Source organism: Hylobates moloch, unplaced genomic scaffold, assembly GCF_009828535.3.
Source record: "Hylobates moloch isolate HMO894 unplaced genomic scaffold, HMol_V3 SCAFFOLD_9, whole genome shotgun sequence".
NCBI classification, from domain to species: domain Eukaryota; kingdom Metazoa; phylum Chordata; class Mammalia; order Primates; family Hylobatidae; genus Hylobates; species Hylobates moloch.
The window spans coordinates 52,966,796-52,989,105 of record NW_026652284.1 but is presented as its reverse complement, the minus strand read 5'-3'; the positions used below and the strand labels follow the sequence as shown (position 1 = coordinate 52,989,105).

General features: G+C 38.0%; 1 protein-coding gene and 1 pseudogene across 1 annotated transcript in view; one reads left to right on the top strand and one right to left on the bottom strand.

Annotated features, from left to right (window-relative positions):
• The window catches only part of KCNB2 (potassium voltage-gated channel subfamily B member 2), a 399,812-nt gene that overhangs the window by 301,510 nt on the left and 75,992 nt on the right, over positions 1-22,310 (bottom strand). The window lies entirely within an intron of this gene.
• LOC116813317 (HAUS augmin-like complex subunit 1) lies at positions 11,589-12,442 on the top strand (annotated as a pseudogene).

Sequence of the window (22,310 nt, the reverse complement as noted above, 5' to 3'; positions counted from 1 at the left end):
TGCCTAATTTGTCAATTAAACTTTATCATAGGTATGTATGTACAGAAAAAAACATACTGTATACAGGGTTCAGTACTATCCATAGTTTCAGGCATCCATGGGGGGCTTGGAACATATCCCCTGTAGATAAGGGGTGCCTACTGCACTTTGTGACAGCAGCCACAGAAACTGATACAAGTGCCTTTATTCCTTTTTGAGTCAGGTTTATCAATGGGTGTCTTGATGTATCTTCTTTCTCCCCTTTTTACCAAAATAAATGCATGCCAGTACAAAGGACAATGCTAACAAATCTGAGAGTTGAAAACTTTAGGTATAGGTTATTGGCCACTAATTTGGGCAATTAAGAAGAACATAGCTAAAGTCTAGTCTGTTTGTTATGCTAAAAATCAGTATTAGTAAGGTCAAGTCTGATGCTGAAAATTCATACATGTTACCTATAGATGCCTTAGTAATAGAGACACCCTGCTGACACCTTGATCTAGGACTTCTTGTCTCCAGAATTGAAAGGCAATAAATTTCTGCTGTTTAAGCTGCTTAGTTTGTGGTACAGTAGTCTCCTCTCATCTGTGGTTTCACTTTGATCAACATGCACCAAATATGAAAATAAAATATAAATTGTACTAAACATATAAGATTGAAGACCTTGGGATTTGGAGTAGAATGGAAGAAAAAAGAAACAAAAATTCTATGGTTTAAGAACTTCCTGACCTGTCACATCTATCCATCTGTATCAATAATTATGTGAATTTTATTAAATACTCTAGAAAAGAAAAAAAATTTGCTTGAAGACTAAATTCCTATAACCATGGTAACTGGTGGTATGTTGGTAAAGGTGTAACAATCAGTTCATGGTGATGGTTGCCAATTTCTACAGTGTAAATACCACCATAGCTGATTTCAAGCTACCAACATTATTTCACTGAATGTTAAGTAGGAAAGAGATGTACCCAATAATTTTGCACCAGCTGGTGTGAGTCAATTCCAGCATACAACTGGTTATAACAGTAATATCCTACACAATTGTGTGCTTAATAGACAACCATGCTTCAAATAGGTCAGCTTGCTATATGAGTAAGGCAAGATGGCATCTTAATATTGGCCATGATTTTAGAGTTTCTAGACACTGTGTTGGCTCTAACTAGCTGTGCAACATTGAAAAATGTGCCTTCATCTCTCTAGGCTCAGTTTCCTTACCTGTGTGCTTACTGAATTAATATCCAAATCACTACAAACTGGAGAAAGGCATTGGCTCTGTCTCATGCTCACTCTCACAGGCTCAGTGCCTAGCACAGAGCCTGGCTTAGGAGGCTCTTAAAGGGGCCATCTCATGTTCTTGCCTGCCCAGAACCCATTCCCCTTCTAGTGACAGCACCCCAATTTTCCTTGAGAAACTGCTTATCTTCTATTCTCAATTCATGTGATCCAAGTGAAACTGATTCCTTCCCTGGCCCCAAAATGAGCATGTGCATCAGGCATAGACAATCAGAGCATCACATTTTCCCGGCCACGCCAGTCATCATGACTAGCCCAGAGCTGGCATAAGACTCAGGCCAGACTAATAAGGCTGACTGTTGGGTTATAGGTATTATTATTATTTTGGAAATTCTGGAAGAGAAGTTTGTTTTTCACTGAGATACTGTGGAAAACAAAGATAGAATGAGAGAATAGATTGTTAAGTGTGGAGTTTCTAGAAAGCATAGACTCCCATAAGGGGCGAGCTTACCTGACTGATGGAAGCGGAGTTGGGATTAACTTCAGGTGACATAGTACCACTCAATAAGGAGTTACCAGACACTGTAGGGGCTATTCCTCCTGCTACTGGGACTCTTCCCATTGTTAACACTGAGTCTTCTCTTTAGCGTTTCTTTGAGAATGAGTTCAATTTATTCTTCAGAAATCATGGATTTCTTACTGAGACTTAACCATACCTGGCTTTCCCCTACATCAAGACTATTGTGTGACACGAATGCTTCAAATGTCTTCTTTTTTTGTCTGTGGTGTCACTGTCTTGCACTCACTTCCTAAGAATTGGTTTGACACTCCTCAGTTATATTAGCATTTATTTAGTGCCTAAAATGTTAAGTATGTTATATTTGTAGCTTTCATAAATTCTGGGGCTGCACATAGTTCAAAAACCACAGATATACTTTTGAAGATTTGATGTGGAGGAAGGGAGGCATACAGGACTTTATAAAGGTAAGAAGAGAGAGCTGGCATGGTTACCAGGCCAACCTTAACCTCAGAGTGAGGCTCTCATTTGGATGTTATTCAGCAGCAGATGTGTGCAGGGAGGTGGGCTCAGCCTATTCCCAAATGTTGACCCTAAAAGAAATTTAGCTAGATCTAAGGATGAAATGGGGCATGCTGGAAGCTGCCTTCCCGTGGTACTGGGGCAACACATGTTTATCAGCATAAGTTCTCCTGAGATATCAACCTTAATAAAGGATGAAGTGGGCATCCTTCCTTGGAGCTAGCCTCTAGAAATGCTCCTGAAAACTGTTATTTTGATGCATGGTTAGCTCTTCTTTCTTGGGAAAAATCTGCTAACCTGCTAAACCACTGTGAAAAGAAGTACTTCAAATAATTATTGGCTACCCCTTTAAGTGCATCACACACACACACACACACACACACACACACACACACACCCTAACAGGAGAAATCTGCATAATAAGTGACAATAAAGTCAGCTCTGCAATAAAGTCACACACGTACACACACATTCCTAAAAATCACTGGGCAAAAAATCCTACAGTACTCATCAGAAAAATGGATGCTAAAAACTTCATCAGTGGCCAGGCGTGATGGCTCATGCCTGTAATCCCAGCACTTTGGGTGGCCAAGGCGGGCAGATCACATGAGGCCAGGAGTTCGAGAGCAGCCTGGGCAACATGCCAAAACCCTGTTTCTACTAAAAATACAAAAATTAGCCACGCATGGTGGGGCAGACCTGTAGTTCCAGCTACTCGGGAGGCTGAGACAGGAGAATTGTTTGAACATGGTAGGTGGAGGTTGCGGTGAGCTGAGATCCTACCACTGCACTCCAGCCTGGGCGACAGAGCAAGACTCCATCTCAAAGAAAAAAAAAACAAAAAAACAAAAACAAAAAAGTCATCAGGGAAACTTTTTTTTAATCTAATAAAAATAACACAGTTTACACATGCTAAATGGTTAAGAGATACATAAATACTACAATAAATACTATATTTTATCTTGAAAAAAGACCTGGAGTTTGCTTGCAGAAGTGAGTGTCAAAAGGCTACAGTTAGTAAGTCATTATGAAGTATGGAAGAAGGGTTATCTGAAGTCAGAAGGAAAGTTCTAACACCAGATGTGGATGGGTGCGGCTCAAAGCGCATGGTGAGCAGAGGTAGCTGGCAGATGTTTGAGGTGTGAGCCTGTGTGCAATTTGCACATTCCTACACAGCTCTGTTCATCTGGATGCAGTTTTCTGCATTCACCTAGTGTTATCATGGATAAAAATCATGCATAAAAAAACAAGACATTTTCGTTATGCTCAAATTGTTCTCTAATGTATCAAAATGTGTTGGGACAATTTCCAATTTTCAAAATAAGTAGAGTAGAACTGATGGTACCTTGCTTTTAGATCATATACTTTCTACCATTTCTAGATTATACACAAGGTTGCCTGTGATAGAAAATTTAATTAATTATACAGAAAAAAATCAAATTTGAGACCTCCAGAAAGTGTTCTTAATATCTCTGGTAGCCATTAAGCTAAATATCATCTGCCCTGTTCTTCACTCCTAGTGACCTACTTCTCTAAAGAAGATTCAGCATCTGCAGTCCTCAAGTTTTTGCATTCTCTTCTCCATAAAAATCTGCTTTCGTGAATGAGTGAGATAAACTTATTCTTACTAAAGTATACATGACTGGTAAGGGTAAATGACTAAGAATAATTTCAAAGCTTTAAGGTAAAGAAATTTGGCATGAGCTTTTAGAATTTTAGGCATTATCAAACTGATGGGGAAGGTCTTGGAAGTAGATTGATCTTCTAAATATTTGATAAATATTAACACACAATGGTTTCCTACTTAGAATAGCTCTTGGAGCCCCCAGTTAGCCTGGTTATGTAAAAAGTGATTATGGCATCAGAAGATCATGCCGATATCTTGCCTCTTTCTTAAACTAATTACTTGAAAGAGTTTTTCAAGGCTCATCCCATCACCCCCAAATACCTTTTGCAGGGTTGTTATAAAGAACAAATGAAAGAACACAGCATCTGACACTGTGCTTGTCACATTAATAGGAGGTGCAATGCATAGTGGTCAAGGGCACCAGTTCTGCAACCAGACTGCCTGAATTAAAATTGTAACCCCAACATTTTTTCATTGTTGGATCTTGCGTATGTATCTTAGGCTTTCTAAGGTTTAGTCTCATCTATTCAATGGGGACAATGATCCTTTTAAGAAAATAAAATTAAAAACATATCAAAGTGCTCTGCACAATGTCTTGACAGAACTAGTGCTCAACACGTTATTAATAACCATAACTGCAATTCAACAATAGCTAGCTCTATGAACACCTTCTGTACACTGCAATAGAAATGTTAAAGTCATTTAGCTGCATGCAACACATTGCACATATAAGCTGCCCAAATATATTCTGAGTGTGATTGATTACATATTAATTTCAAGAAAACATTTAAGTCTATTCTATAGAATGTGGCCTTAGATTTGTGGTTTCCCGAATACAGTACAGGTTCCTGGTTCCCCAAGTGACTGGCAGTTCAAATTTGCTGGACACTGGGCCTAGGGTGGACTGTGGCCTGTGTATTCTGGGCATTCTGTGGCCCGTGTGCCTGGGCATTCTGGGGCTACTTATAAAGCCAGGTAGCTTGTGTGGAAATTCAAGCCCTTCTTAGCTGTCTTGTCTGGACACTAGAACTAACATACATGTTGTTTATGAATGTGACTTCGATCTTCTGAAAATGCTGAATGAATCCTAGGTTTTCTTTTAGACAATGGTCTTTCTATAGAAATCAAATCACTAAGCTGATTTTGAAATTGCTTTTCTTATTTTGGTGACTTTTGGCAGTTATGTATTTAAGCTTTTCAGTATCTTTTTTTTTTTTAAATAGTGACACATACTGTATGACTGCATTATCATGGTACTGCAAAATTCTGATTCTAAAGCTTCAGCCCGTGGAGAACTCGTGTTCTATAGCTGACAACCCCTGTCCTCCCATTCTTTCCTTGAATAAGATCACCTGGTAAGTCAGTGCTGAGATATGTCCAGCATTATTCTTCCTCCTTTGGACCAGAAAAGAAATGCTCATTTTTCTGGGTGCAGTGGCTCACGCCAGCAATCCCAACACTTTGAGAAGCCGAGACAGAAAGATCACTTGAGCTCAAGAGTTCAAGACCAGCCTGGGCAATAAAGTGAGACCCTGTCTCTACAAAAAATACAAAAATAACCTGGACATGGTCACACCCGCCTGTAGTCTCAGCTACTTAGGAGGCTGAGGTGGGAGGATCACCTGAGCCCAGGAGGTCAAGGCTGCTGTGACCTGTGATTGCGCCACTGCACTCCAGCCTGGGTGACAGAATGAGACTCTGTCTCAAAAAATAATAATAAAAGTAAAAAATAAATATTTTAAGTAAATTTTTCTTTCCCATTTTGGGACCACTGAGGTTTTTACTTTGAAATTATAATTGAGATGAATTAAAGCTTCTAAAATGTCTATGTTTTAGATTTATTGAAATACAAGCTCCTCAGAACAGGGACTTCATTTTGTTCACTGCTCCATTTCTAGTTCCTCAAAATGTTTCTGGAATACTGAGGGTGTTTGTATTAGTTTCCTGTTTCTATATAACAAATTACCATAAACTCGATGACTTAAAACAACAGAGGCCTAGCATCTCACAGCTTCTGTGGGTCAGGAGTCTGGACACGGCTTCACTGGGTCTCCCGCTAGTGTCTCACCAGGCTGCTAGAAAGGTGTTTTTGGTTGGTGCTGAGGTCTCCTATGGGGCTTGACCGGGAAAGGATCTGCTTTTGTTGGCGGAATTCAGTTCCTAATGGATGTGACCTTGAGGACTTCTATTTCTCACTAGCTGTTGGCTGGAGGCTTCCCTCAGCTCTAAGAGACCACCCTCAGCTCCTGGCTAAGTGGGCTCCCAACACGGGCAGCCCACAGCATGGCAGCTGGCATCTTCAAAGCCAGCAAGGAGAGGCTCCAGCAGGAGGGGCACTGCGATGCTATGTGATGTAACCAAGTACATTCCACTGCCTTTGCCCTCCTCTGTTGTTTTTAAGCAAGTCACAGGCCCCATCCACATTTGAACACCAGGAGGTGGGGGTCATGGGGACTGCCATATGAACCTGCCTACTGCAATGCTCAATATGATGTGTTGGCCAAACAAATGAATGCAGAATCACAGTATCTTGTTAGTGTGATCAGGTAGGGTTAATCTAAATTTTGAGTCCATTATTCAGTTATAATTAGCATATTTTCCATTCCTTGTTCAATGAAAAAAAAAAAAAAAACCCTGTATCTCTGAGCAAAAACCATTTGTTAAAAGCCGTCTCAGGCTTATAAAGAAGGTTTGAGAGACACCACAATGTACCAAAGAATCATAATGTTATCTTTTTTGTTGTTGAAGAAAGTACTTCCCCAAGCATAAAAGGTTGAAATCCTGTGGTAGGCTAAAATCTGTCAGGCAAAAGGCACTTAATGTGTGCTTCTTCTTCGAGGATGTTTTCCCAATTTTCTGAACATATAGATAATTGGAGAAGTTTTCTACCCGAACTATCCAATTCCATATGCTTTGACTGAGACACTAGCACAGAAAGCCAAGCATGCATGAGGCAGAATGAAGATATTTAAGAACTTAGCATATATTTGTAAAATAGCTTATGTTTAAGTAATTTACTAATATGAACATTATAGAGATTTGATTGATTTAAACAGAGGAGCAGAGTGAGTAGAGAAATGAGGAGGAGGCATGGCTCCTAATTCTGTCTCTAGTAACGATTTGTAGATAAGCTACCTACTGGCATAAGCACTCTTAACTAATGAACATATGCTTATGCACTGATCAGGACGCACTCAAGCATCTGGGGGGCCATGAAAGGAAGGGGTGATCATGAGGGAACTAAGAAAGCTGGAGCCAGAAAGGACATTTGTGCCAATGAGAGCCTGTCTTTGGGGCCAGCCTCAGTGGGTCTGATGCTTCACAACTGTGATTTGGGACACCTAACTTCTTTATAAATTCATCTTCTCATGTATTAAATAAGGAGAGTAAAGACCTACCTATAGTGGTTGTCGCGAGAATTAATTAAGCTACTATAGGTGAAGCTTTTTGAATATGACCAGGAAGATAAATGTGACAAATGAGTTATCTTTTTAATCTGTTCAAGGCCTCCCGTGTGCTAGGAGCCTGGTTCCTCTAAACTAGTTCACTAGGTTGTGACTCATATTTCCCCCTTATAACCTATCCACCTTCCATTTGTAAAACGTTTTTCAATTCTTTATTGTCCCTGAAATGTGTCCAGATGGTTTGGGTTCCAAAGTCTTCTATCAGAACAAACCAGAAACTGCAGATCACAGCCTTCGGTTTTCAATAAGTGACACTTGGTTTTCTTCCCCACTCCGTCCTTGATGTTGCTTCCTTGGGCTCAGAGGTATCTCCCTCTGCTCATCTCCAACCCTCCTCTTCAAAGCTGGAGTTAAGTCTCTGTACTCCTGGAATCAAAACAACTCCAGAAGGGCAAATAGCAAGAAATGCCCCTAAATCGTGACAGGCATCGCTACAATTTAAGTTGGTAGAAGGAATTTATTTGCTTCCTCCAGCTTTGGGGATAACTTTCACCCAGTCAATACAGCCAGAGAAAGTTAACCTGAACATTGCCTCTGACTGACTGTAATAGAAGTCTTTACAACAGAAATGCTGCAGTGAAATGGCAGTATAATTCACACTCAGTCAATGAAGACATACCAAAATGATGTTTGTAAACATCCAGTTTCCTTCTTATTGTATTCTGATTTTGGTAAAATCAGAATTTGGGGCCCACTGATTTTGGTAAAATCAGAATTTGGGGCCCACTCCCTTGTTTTACAGATAGAGAAATTGGAACTCAGGTAGATGGTGTCTTGAATAAAACCACATGGCAAGTTCTAGCAGGAGCTGGAACAGAAGTGCTGGTGTCTGGGGGCTCTCAGAGCTTTACTACAGGACTTTCTCACAGGTAACTAAGATGCATGGAGCATTTTAGTAGATAGGGGTCGGAGATAAACCCACTTCAAACCAAATTCTACTGGACACAGGTTATGTTTTAGTTAACACTGTTATATAGACCAGAACAATTAAACAATAAGCTCTCTTAACTTAAGATTCTTACATAAAACTATGGCATAAACCCTAGACTAACTTTCAAAGAAGCTGCACAGTAGGGTTTAATTATATAGATTATTCACATCCTTCTTCATTCCATTTTTTTTCAATTTGCCTAAAGTATTCAGATTAATAAATTAACCATTTTTGGAAGCTTGACACAGAAAAAGGGCTTTCATCCCCATCTCACTGTGCATCTGTAGGAAGATGTTTATTCCATCAAGGTTGATCATGATATTCATATCACATTATTTCAGCTGTTCTCTATGGCAGATTATGTTAATAACATATTTGAATGTCTCCTATTATTGGAGGGTCAAGAAATGCTCCAGTTAGTCTCAATACTCCTGGATTACAGTGAAAGACTGTGTAGATATTATTCAAATGACTAGTTACAGAGGTGTAGACTTTTCTTCTTCTGAAATCACTTATACACCACTTAAAATGTCTACAACATATTGAAACTATGCAAACATTTTGATTCCTATTTTGATTCCTATAAATCCACAATTTAGGGGCATTTCTTGCTATTTGCCCTTCTGGAGTTGTGATTCAAGGAGTACAGAGACTTAACTCCAGCTTTGAAGAGGAGGGTTGGAGATGAGCAGAGGGAGATACCTCTGAGCCCAAGGAAGCAGCACAAAAAAAGGCCTCAGAACAGTCAAACACTGTTTATTTTCTGTGTACATTCCATAAGGATTAGACTGTTATTTTATTTATCAATTTATCCCCAACATTTCCCAGAGGGCTTGGTAACATCACAGATACTCATGAAATATGCACTAACTGACAAAATGATTTTTTAAAAATTGATTATAGATAATACAAACATGTATTAAAAGACAAACTGTTAACTATATATAATTTGTCTGAGGGTCTAATAGAGCAGGTGAAATAACATGAAATAGGGAAATGTTGCCTATGCTTGAGGTTGCATGAACACTACAAACACTTATGAGATGTATGAAGACCAGCTTCCAACATTAAACTGGGAGACAACTTTTCAAAATCAGTTTCAAAAGGATAGTGAAATGCCACAGATTTCAGTAGATCTTTATTTTACTTGTGTAATTAATTGAGAATTTTAGTCTAAATTTTATTAAAACTGTGGTGTTAATGCCAGATTATTTCTGTAAAAACAAAACGACTGCTAATTAAAATGAGTGCAGGCTCAAGGAGATGGATAGCCCATTCTCCATGAAGTGACTGTCACATACTGCATGCCTGTATCCAAACATGTCATGTAACCTATAACTATATACACCTACTACGTACCCACAAACATTAAAAATAAAAAATTATAAATAAATAATTAAAAACGAGTGCAGGGAAATGTTCAAGTCACGTGATGTCACCACTATGGTATAAAAAGACAAAACAAACCAACTTTCTAGGAAGCAAGAGAAACAACCATTAGCTGAACTGATGATGGTGTCAAGTTGTTATACTCCATCCCATCTTTCAAGCTTTTTGAGAAAACAGATCTGGAAGCTGGGATCTGGACTGGGGGATTTGATCCTTCTGGGGATCTTGACTACCACGTCCTCCACATATACCACCAGATGGCAGAAGCTTCTTGGTAAGTATGGGAGGTCGTTACTGATATGCTGGGATTGAGTCATTTGGAACAAACAAAAATATACAGGTCAGAAAGGGTTAAGAGATGAAATGTACATATGTAAGCAGGATTCTTTTAAAAACACATTCCCATAAATTTGTGGTCTTATTTCTTGTATCAAAAGTGAAGACTCATATAAACAGAATTACTTTTATATTAATATTTCCTATTCTGGAATATTCATGAACCAGGTGGTTAGGTTTCACAGAAAAACAAAAAATTCTCAGAAAGGCAAAAGTCCAGAGACCACATTCATTTGTGTCTAAGGGCCTAAAACGTAATCCAATGAATTAATGTATCTAAAATATAGTACTGGCCAGACACAGTGGCTCACGCCTGTAATCCCCACACTTTGGAAGGCCGAAGTGGGTGGATCAACTGAGGTCAGGAGTTTAAGACCAGCCTGGCCAACAGGGTGAAACCCCGTCTCTACTAAAAATACAAAAATTAGCCAGGTGTGGTAGCAGGCACCTGTAATCCCAGCTACTCGGGAGGCTGAGGCAGGAGAATCACTTGAACCCCGGGAGGCAGAGGTTGCAGTGAGCCAAGATTGCACCATTGCACTCCAGCCTGGGCAACAAGAACGAAACTCCATCTCAAAAAAATAAAATAAAATAAAATATAGTACTGGAAGGCCTTCCAACTTTGGACAACAATGCTGCTAAAGGGAAATGCTTCAGTTAGAAAGGGACAGTGGGCTTTAGCACAAGGCACTGAACTGTCTCCTTCTACTGCACATGTTAGTTCATTTGTATCCTTTAGTTCCAGTAATTTAAGATCCATTAACTTCCTCTATATAGCACTAATTGATATGGTTGATCTTGCAGAAGAGGGACCCAGGTTTGAATCAGCATGTGCTTAAACAGCCTCTTCTCTTCAGGAGGTGTCTTTGCAGTAGATTCTGGAGAAACAATGATCAGGCTCTCTGGCAGAACATCTAAACTGCCTGTTGGATTTCTGTCTTCCTTGGCAACATTATATTTTAACTATTTCCCTGTAGAGTAACCAGAAACCTTTGTTTCTCTAACGTAGTGCTATGTAATAGAAATAGACTAACTTTTTTGGAAGAGGTATTTTTAAAAGTAGATGTAAACAGGTGAAATTAATTTTAATAATATATTTTATCCACCACAGTATATTCAAAATATTATTGCAGCATGCAATCAGTATAAGAATTTATAAATGAATTATTTCCTTTTTTGTTCTAAGTCTTCAAAACAAATTTGCTGTGTATTTCACACTTATAGCACATCTTAATTCAGACTAGCTACATTTGAAGAGTTTAGTAGTTACTATATTGGATAGTTACCACAGCTCTAAGGTATCAACATCTCCAATGAATAATTAAATCCTTTAATAAATCATATCAACCAAATGGTTCTGAAACTTTTTACTATTACAGTTTTGAAGATTATTTTGTTACCTGAAGCTAACTGACCATGTCTATACACTGTGAAATATTGAGCAACTCTTTTTTTGTGGATGATAAGATTTAGATAAAATAAAATTTGAAGATAATAAAATAATATATTGAAATGAAAATTAGTAAATAAGGGGCTTGCAAGGCACTTCTTCCATGAGGCGTTCCATGTGAAGTGGCAGGAGTGGCAGCTATGGAGCCCCAGGAGGAGAAAGAGGTGCAGGTTGCTGTGTGATAAAAAAAAAAAAAAAAAAAAAAAAAATGGAGGTAATCCCATTCCACAGTATGAGGTGAATCTATGAACCAGAGATTTTACACCACCTTTTAGAATGCAAAAAGCTCCAGGACAGGGATATCTACCTGGTAATACATGACTTGAAACAGACAGAAAGCAAGTGAATATGAATCAGAAGCCAAGCCTCTTCAAGACCTTCTCATGGAGAGTGTGAATTTCTCCCTTGCCAATCTCTCCAGCACTGGCTCCAGGTATCTGAATGCTTTGGTTGAGAGCACATGGCCCTTGAAACTAAAGATACCTCACTAGCTAGGTTTATCCCTGCAGTGAATAATTCGACATCTGATCTTTTCAAACAAAATCCCAAACTAAAGAAATCAAGATTGAATGGGAAAATCTTGAAAAAAAATCTAGCCACAACATTAGTATTAGAAAAATGTCAACAAGAGGATCTGAAGAAAGTAGAGTTTCCTTTGTCTTTGGAAAGGGTCAAAGTCAACGGTCATCTTCAGAACAGGGATGTTCTAAAAGTAAAGTCAGAGGAGTTCAGATTTGAAATCAAAGCTGCAGAGGAGCCACTTTCAGCCAGAGGCATGGATGCTTCTTCTCCATTTCATCAGTCCCTAGTAGCGGTATCAGAGAAACTGGCAGAGTTAAAACAACAGACCATACCTTTGAAGAAAAAAATGGAGTTCTATTTAGATTTAATGCTGAATCCACCTCTTGCTCAAGTGAAAATTGAAGAAGCAAAGAGAGAATTAGGTAGAACTGAAGCTGAACTTACAAAGAAAGTAGACACAATGGAACCATGACCAGAGTCAAATAAACATCATTTTCCTTAAAAAAGTAAATTGAATAGGACTTTACAGACTTCCTTTTTCCTCTTGTAATTGCTTAATAATGTAATTTCTGTGTTTTTGGAAGATAATAATCCCATAATTGATCAAATCATGGTTTCTTGTTGTGTATAGCAGTTTCTGTGTCCAAATATACAATTTTCATATTAAAATACCTTTTCTCTGAAAAAAATGAGTCACTAAAATTCTTTCACTAGTGTTCTATCTCAATATCAACTGCAAAATAATAAAAATTTATGTTTATTAAAATCTTGTAGTTTTATCAACTAGTTGGATACATGACAACACAGCAAACATATTTTTAAACTAATACTTAGGGTGAATTAATGGGCAAGAAAAAGAAGGAGAGTTTCTCTGACTCTAAGGGTACAAGACCTCAAAAATAATTCGGGGGCACTATTTGGTTTTGATCGTGAGCCTACTTCTCTGTTTCTAGTTCCTACAGAAACCTGAATCATTTGGGATGTTAGTTCTTTGGGATTTTTTTTTTTTTAACACACATGTGCAGCTTGCAAGGGTTATGAGCTAATGTCAATCTACATTGCCATCTCGGTAGGTACTTTTAGCTTCCCCACCATACAGATGCAGCCACACAAGGGGCTGCAGGAGAAACAGCAGTGTGTGTAGGTACCAAGGTGAGTGGGAGGCTGTGCAGCACCAGCAACTGCATAATGAAAGACTCCAGATGTCACTGCCGATGCTCCATGCTGTGAGCCCTGAAGTCGTTCCACCACATAGTTATATCCCTCGCTAAAGAGCTTCAGACGCCGCTTAGATAATATTATGGTGTGTGTTTTCTAAAATAGGCTGTAGACAGCACTTGCCAAAATTTGCTCTATTTTTAATTAGTTGTTTATTTCTTGGGACTGGTGGAGGGGGGCGCGAATTTAGCATCTGGGAAAACCACTAGATGGAGAGTTTATAAGTAAGGGGAAGGCATGCAACCTGGATGACTAAGACAAACAGGGTCAGTTCCAAGTAGCAGTGAAATAGTGACTGAATAATTAAGGGTCTATCGTAAAAATGTCCACTAATCAAAAGGAGCTATAGTCTACTGTCATTTTTTTTTTTTTTTGCACTTCTGTGATGCTAGCCTATACTGACAAAAATGCACTGGTTTCTGCTCCACGTTGAATAAGTGAGGACCAAATGGAAATTTCAGGGCATGGAAGTTGATCCTGCCACTCAAAGATGAGAGTTCTTCAGGTCTCTCTGGAGTTGGATAGAGAAGGCAGAACAATCTGATTTGGGTGCCAAATCCCTGCCTTTTTAAAACAATGTTCTGTTCCCTCCATCCCAAATCCTGTCCTTGCCTACCTTCCTTTTCTCTCTGCAACATACATCACTGGCTATCTTTGTTTTGGAATTGGAAATAAGAGTGTTTTCTTCCAAAATACTGCTCAGACACTGGGTGGGAAACTATCATGTTGGAAAGATGGGAGGATTGGAGCAACATTATTATACAGGATTCAGGCAGAAGGTGACATAAGGATACCTCCTAGCTAAGAAAAGTGGAGGAAAGAGAGGGAAATGAAAAGGCACACACCATTTCCTGCTGACCCTGGCCTCATAGATGCATCTGTGACCCTTTATTATTCAGTCACTATTTCACTGCTACTTGGAACTGGCCTGCATAAATCACAATTGTGCAGACACCTGGCTCAAGGTGTGAAGCCACAGAGCATTATGAGAGAGAGGAATTGTGGAAGCTATTTAGTTAAGCAATGTGTAAGAGCCGTGAGATCCATTTAAGCCCCTCCAATCTTCCTCCATCAGATTTCAGTAATAGGCAAAGGACAGAATATAGAGCTCTGAGAAAACTGTGTCTATTATATTAACTCCTCCTCTTCATATATGCAGTAAATATTTATTAATTTTCTCTCTGTGCTCCAGGTATAGCATCAGGTCCTAGAAAGAGCAATAACCTAAACAGGCAAAAGTCCTTGCTCTGATAACCTTTGCATTCCATGGGAAGAGGAAGACAGTAAATAAATGCATACACAGATAAGAAAATTCCAGACAGTGCTACATGAAATGAAGTGCTTGACAATTCAGACAGTGCTTTGAAAATGAAGCCAAATAAAGTGATAGAGATGAAAGGGGTTCCTTTGCATGGGGTAGTTTGATGAACCCTTAGAACCACATTTAATATATGAACTGAGACCTGAAGGAAAAAAGAAAAAAGCCTAGGAGCTAGAGAATTTTATACAGGCTGAGATGTGGCTGACTTTGGTGATTTAAAAATTTCATAAACATTGGAATAATAAAAGCCTGGTAAGACTAACTCTTAACACTCATGAGGTTATTATATGTGACACTGTTTCGTTGTTAGCTTCCACTAACCATAAGCAAGCCACTTGCACAATCCAAATCCATATTGATTTTAAAATTACAGCTATAGTTCTACTGCAGATCTAATTTTATAGCAATTCTAAATGGAAGCTTGAATGGGCAAGAAATAAAAGTTGACAATTTGGAAAGGCCCTCCACTTAATTTCAACAAAATGTGCAAACTCAAAAGGAATCCTTCGACTTAAAACCTAAGCGAGAAAAGGTGACATGATTGAGAACCTTAAAATGCCTGAATCTCTTCATGTACCTCAGAAAAGCTTTTTTTCCCTTGTCAATAGGTAGCCTTGGGTTTCATGAACTGGAGATAGTTAAAGAGTGAGATAATCCTGTATAGGGCAGCCAGCATTTCAAAAGCAATAAATTATTTTCTGCTCAACTTAAAGTTAAATTATCTTTTGTTCACTAACTTACAAAACTTATCAAAGCAAATTATGATACTTGCAGCTGAGAGCTTAAAGACTCTACTGAGAATAAATCTGTTGATCTTATCTGACTTTCTTCCTTCATCTATTTATTTCATTCACTCACCTTTAAAAACTGTGCCTCACTTGGGCAAAGAAAACTTTTTTGCCCTATTCAACTTGTTATAAACTTTCCAAATTTTAGAGTACAGTAGAGGTATCAAAGTTTCCAGCCTACAATATATGATTTTCCACATTATTAGCTCTTAGTAATCCCCCAAAACACATCCATCCCCAGTGGTCTGGCCTCTTAAGGGGCAGAACAGCAGTTTTCAAAATGTGGCCCAAGGGACCAACCAGCTCTAACCAATCACCTGTATGTTTGTTTAAAATGCAGATTCCAGGCTCCACCACGGGCCAAATAAACTAGAAACTTATGGGGGAAAACCTTGAAATCTGTATTTTAAACCAGTACCCTAGGGAATTCTCATACAACTGAGAAGCCAAACTACAGAGTATTAAAGGGAGTTTTTGCTTCATCTTGTGCCTCGTATGCCCCTCAGTGTGTGATTTCAGAGCCATGTAGCAGTCGGTATTAAGCAGAACCACAGGTTGCCAAGTGCTTTCACACACAACATCTTGTTTCATTCTCATAACTACCCTGTGAGAGGCAGACAGGTCTGTGATTTTCATTTTGGAGATAAGGGAACTGAGATTCAGAGAAAACAAATGATGTATCCACTATATGTAATTAGCAAAAGGCAGACTTGGGGCTGTTTCACGTCTATGGAGCTCCATGCTCCTGTTTTCTGGACAGGCCTTCTTTCCCTACCCACTGCAAACGTGGAGACCAAGGGCCTGCTCAGGCAGCTGGTGTTATGTGGGGAGGTTTGGTCTCTCCTCATGGTGTGGACTGATGCTGCTTCCTTAGCCACGTCTATCATCTGCTCATAGGGTCCTGCCTCCTAGGGACAATACATAGCCTCTGCTTCTTTGATATTTTTGGTCCCTCAAAAGTTTTTCAGCATTTAGCCACCTAGCTCACGTGGGCCATTGTGTGGTTATATATGTAAGTTATGGCATCTCTGAGTCTCCAAGGAAATCATGTCTCCTCTGAACTTTTCTGTCAGGATGGAGTGGGGACAGGAAATTATTTAAGAAATGAAATAAGACGTTTTCAGAAAGGACAGAACCAACGGAAGGGAGACAAAGACTTTGAGCACCTAGTTACAAGATGACAGATTTAAAGCATCCTGAAGCAGTGCTTATTAGAAAAGTCCTATAAGAGCAGGAGCCTTTATAAACACCTACTCTTCAGCAAAGAGAACAAGAGCAATTGTGTCCACTAACTACAACAGTCAGGGACTGCCATCTGTGCTGCACTCAATCCCCCATTTCACTGTGTGATCTCATTTCACTGTAAGAACAATACGCTCAGGTGAGGAGGATTCCTTTAACAGCACAAGAAATTGAGTTTCCAATTTAAGAACCTTGTCTACCTTCACAGGGCTATTAGAGTAGAGCTAGGATTTGAACCCAAGTCCTCTCTGATTCCACACCTACCATCATGCATTGACCCTTTAGGATGACAACAAATCCTTCAATGGTAGAAACAAATATAAAGACATCATAGATATCTTTCTGTATCTATAAAATACATACATTTAAAATTAAAAGGTGTTTCCTTGCTGTTTGGCACTCAATATCTAATAAAACGATTTTTACCCAATAAACAGCACTGGGAGAAGAGGTTGTGATGTTATCAGAAACAAGAGTTGCCTACTGCAGATTGTACTTTACACTCTTTTTCAGGAGCAAAACTAATTTACATCAATGTGTGACTAGCTACGTTTCCTCATCCTTCCTAGCAGAAAGGCAGCATTTCTATAGGAGAATCCACCGCTACCTGACTAAATTTAGATCGTCCACATTTATGCTTTGAGTTGGTGTCATTATCTCAGCAACAGTGTGGGAGTTTAAACCTATAATCTCTGCGTAATGAGAACGGGTAAGATCCCATCCGAATAACTGCAAGAGCTCAAGAAATTCACTCTTTCACGTTACTTCATTCTGGTGATGAATTTTAAATGTGGACCATTCTGAATTTACAGCAGAAGAAAGGAACTCTGCTAACTGAATGCTCAATGTGCCAGTGACAGCAACTAACAAGTGCACTGTTTAGCCACATCAAAGGTTTACAATGTGACTACAACGGAGGCGTGAATATGGTTATCGGATACCCCTGAGTGGCTAGGAAAGGCCAATGTGGATTGAAATTTACTTCTGGTAGTACAGCTTAGACTGAGGGATGATGTGTCACCAACTGAACACACTCCACAGATGGTCAGATCTTAATACGTAGTGAAACATTAATTTGATATAACAGGGATTTTATTTTTATATTTTGTTTCTTCCAAGTCAAATGCTGCTGAAACATGGAACTACTTAGAAATATCTGTCTAGGTGCATAAGACAAATCTTCATAGTCTGTCAGTGACTCAATGTATATTGGATAACAGTGTGAAAGATATTTAAAACATTATTTTTTGAGGAATATAAATTCATAGTTGTCATAGACATAGTGGCAGGTTCCCTAAGGACTTTCAGAGGCCAGATGTGATCGCCTGCTTTGTTGGTTTTGCTTGTTTGTAGGGTTTTTTTTCTTGCTATGATTGAATTTATCTGGAGATAATTGCCTGTTTGAAATCCACTGTTATCACTTTTATTTTCAGCTTATCTTTCTAAATTCAGATTCACTCTCTCTGGCCACAGTGTGGAAAACACAATAATGATACAGTGTAACAATAATGTTACATATGGACAGAAACAGACATTCCATATGTAACCATGGAGCAGTTCTTGAGCCATTGTTATCTAGTTTTTTTTTATTCCACGACATTTATTTGTGAAATTGTGTGCACGTGTGTGCACATGGTACATGTGTAAATAAAATAATGCTAACTTGATAGAAATGTTATTTCCACAGGAGAGCATATCTTCTAACAATACTGTCATATTTAATTTTCCAAAAATGTTAAAATATAGAAAATCTAACTTTGATATCTACTGAAAAGAACATTCCTGCTGATTTTCTCATGCTGTACTTTATATTAAAAAAATAATTCTTAGCAAGTTAAAACTTGAAAAAGCTTAGAAGTTCTAAGGACTAAAATCATACTTGCCTCAGGAAAAACCAATTATTTCATCCAGTAGCATTCAGATGTCCATTTTACCTCCACAAAGCCCAAGGCAACTGTTTCTGTTCATCTTGTTCTAGACTTTGACCCTGATGTCTCAGTTCCTAACACTGTCTGCTTCAATGTGTCAAGCTTTATTATGAAGACCTAAATTAGAACCAGATTTTCAGGGGCAAGTGTTTCTAACTACCATAGCATCTTCCATGATATAATTTGCTTAAAAGAGATGGAAAACTTAAAGAAGGAAGAAAGCAGGGCAAAATGTCATCAGAATGAATGACAAAGAACTGGAAGTGATATCTGACTCTAGAAATTCACCAGCAAGTCTTCCATTCAGTTTTATTTTTACTTCCTTATGTTTTCAAAGATTATGTTGCTTATGTTTACATTTATTAAAGTTAAGTACCTGTATAACAAGTCTTTGGTCACTTCTGGACAGGTTAAATGTCACTCTTCACTGAGAACACTGCATTGTTCAATCCTTTGATTTTAGAACAATAAATCATTTATATGTGTTAATTAAGTTGGAATGGGGCAGTAGTCAGGCTTATGATGTTAATGCTTACTATCACTGGAACTGCTGTAAATTAAGAAGTCACAGAATTTATTGATGGTAAGTTTCAAGTAAAATCTTATAATGATTGCATGGGATATACTGTTTGAGAGTATCTGAAGTTTTTATGGAGTTTTTAGGTTTCTATATACTATTTCACTTGAACTCAAGAGTGAGAGAGCTGGCATTATTTTTTCTATTTTAAATAACAGTTTGCATTTAAGGATTTTTTTGACATGTTTCAGGCAAAAATATTAATTAATTGATTAATAGTTATTTAGTCCTTGTCACAAATCCTATTGTTCCCATTTGAAAATGAAGAAAGTGAGGATCCAGAAAAAAAAAATGGGTTTCTTAAGGTTGGGCAGCAAGTGGGCTACCTAGGATTTTAAGCCAAACTGGAGTGAGCCAATGCCTGATCTTTTTTATTCTCATGTATCACCAATATAAGGCAAAAAGTTGCAATTGGCAGAACAATACACTTAAAAGGTGCTATGAAATAGAAGGTATCCTTTCCATAGTCCATTGTAAAGAGCTCAGTGTGCCATGCAGTAAACAGCAAAGCCAGTTGCTACACACATCCTCTCTGCCTTCCTGTTCCTAAAACGATCATAGGCAGTCCTTGTGGCAAGGGAGTCTTTCTCATCATAGAAAATATAGATCATCGAAAGTCCATATTGCAAGATACAAACATCATAGGTGATTAAAATAACAAGGGAGACGTTGGCAGATTCAGATACCGAACTTCAGTGTGCTGGGGTCACAAATACCCAAGAGTTGCAAGCTTGAAAGCAGTGAGTCAACTCTGTTCCCAGGGGAGCATCTGAAAATACAGTGACCCTATCTACATTTAAGATACTTGTTTAGATAATTTTTATTACAAAAGACTTTTTGTGAAAGGTATTGGCAAAATTAATACAGGTATCTATCTTGTAATACTAATCAACTTTAAAAATGATATTTTAACATTATCCATATGCATAACTGTCAGGAATCTATAAGAAAATACTAATAACATTCTGAGGATTAAAAGATGGTCTCAGTTTTAAAATGGATAGCACATAGATTTTCTTTTTCCTTTTCTTCAGTGCTCCCTACTCCCTACAATCCAAGATTCATAAATTTAGAGCAATCTCAACATACATGTCTTGATTCATTGACTGAGCCCATTATTTTCATCAGGTCAGTGATAAAGTCAATGTTTTGAAGGTGTTCCCTCAACCCTAGGGCAGGCTGAAAGGTCATTACTGATTGGAGACAAAATCATTTTTTCTGACACATCTGATCTCATTGGATTTCACCTGAGGCCTTTCTGTTACCCCTTCAGTGAGATAAGCTGCCTGTCTTGCTTTTATATGTTTTTAATTACCCAAATCCTGTAGGTTAGGTAAACCACTTGTCTTCTGAATTTACTCATTATAATAGTTATTTGCCTTCATTTTCCTTTAGAATGATTCAGTTTTTAATTTAATGATGTCTGAATTCCTTAACCACATTTTAAAATGAGACTAATAATAAACCTTACATCATAGAGTCAGTTGTGAGGATTAATACGTTACTAAATTTTTTAAGTATTTAGGACAGTGCCTTGCATATAGAAAGTGCTATCTATTTTTTTGGTTGCTATTATTATGAGTGTTATTTTTATTGCATACATAAGAGATCATATCCCTATCCTTTTGTTAGGCATAATTTGTCTTAGAAATTTCAGGAAGAGGCAAACAAATTGCATACCTAGGCTTTAAAAAATACTACTTGGTGAACATAAATAAGAAAAAATATAAGGAAAATCTTCATGTTATCCTAATTCCATTGCTTAAAGTCTAGATTCTGTTTTAAACTTTTTCCTTAACTTAGAGTTCAGTTTTTAAACACATCAGTTGGAGGAAGAAATCCCACTGATTTAAGCAAGAACACTCGAATGTTAAACCCTTGATGCTGAGGGGATTATATTTCAGTACAACATCTACTTTTCAAGAGATGTGATTTGGAGAGCTCTAAGAGTCATTATCTTTTCTATTCTCTCCAACAACTCCCTGCTCTAATCCTTTTCTATTCATTGATTTGAAGATTTTTTTTTTTTCCTGTTGTCTTATCCCAACCCTGTGGTCAGAAAAGTCACCAAATTTTTTTGAAATATTATTAAGTGATTACACTTTAGTAGGTACAACAAAAATCTATTTTAGGTTTTCAGGATCTTTTTTTTTTTTTTTTTTTTTTTTTTTTTTTTTTTTTTGAGACGGAGTCTCGCTCTGTCACCCTGACTGGAGTGCAGTGGCGCAATCTCGGCTCACTGCAAGCTCCGCTTCCCGGGTTCACGCCATTCTCCTGCCTCAGCCTCTCCGAGTAGCTGGGACTACAGGCGCCCGCCACCACGCCCGGCTAATTTTACATAAGAAGAAAGAAGACAGCCAGAGCCACAGTTTGTACAACTCCAGGGAGAGCTGTGAAAATATTCCACGTGAACAGCAGCCCCTGAATGCTGGACTTCAATGTAACGATGTCCTGGGTCTGCGCGGTGTGGCAGCACTGAAGATGTCTAGATGATAATGCTTTATTCGACCAGGGACTTTAGTGAAAAATGATTTACATAAGTGCACACATAAACATAGTGCTCTGTAGTCTAAAATATTTTACAAATATTCCAAGAACTACAAATAAAATTATACTAAGTTGATCCTAATTGACATTATAATATACGATATTAAATATTTCTTCCTTGGTGTTTTTGCCTGATACCAGATTCTGCTGTAAATTCCAAATCGGATATTATCTATGTCTACTCTAGCTTATGTTCAGGCACAAATAAAAGGCAACAGAAAATTCTAATAATATTCATTGTAGAAAAAACTTTTGTCTCTAATGAAAATTATAAACTCTAGTGCAGATATCTATTATGCTAATTTTTTGATTCAGAAAGAGTACATTTTTTTCTTCTTCTATGGTTAAATGTAACTCACTTCATAACGGAACTTCTTGAAAAAGAAGTGTTGACTGAAATTTTATGAATCAAATAAAGCTTGAAAATGCTTCAAGAGAGTTTGTTTTTCAGCATTACTCTTAAATCACTTTTGAGAGCAAATAATTATCAACTACTGCTAAATTGTCCTATGTGCTACATGCACTTAGGAGAATGTATGTGTGTGTGAGTGTTAAGGACATACTTGACCTAAGAAACATGGACCAAGGTTCTAGCTTTGAATATTTAATTAGCTACTATATGATGTTGAACAAATTCTCTTCAATACTCTGGGTCTCAGTTTCCTCATCTTTACAAATGAAAGAGATGTTAGATCATAACCTCTCATACTTCTTCTCAT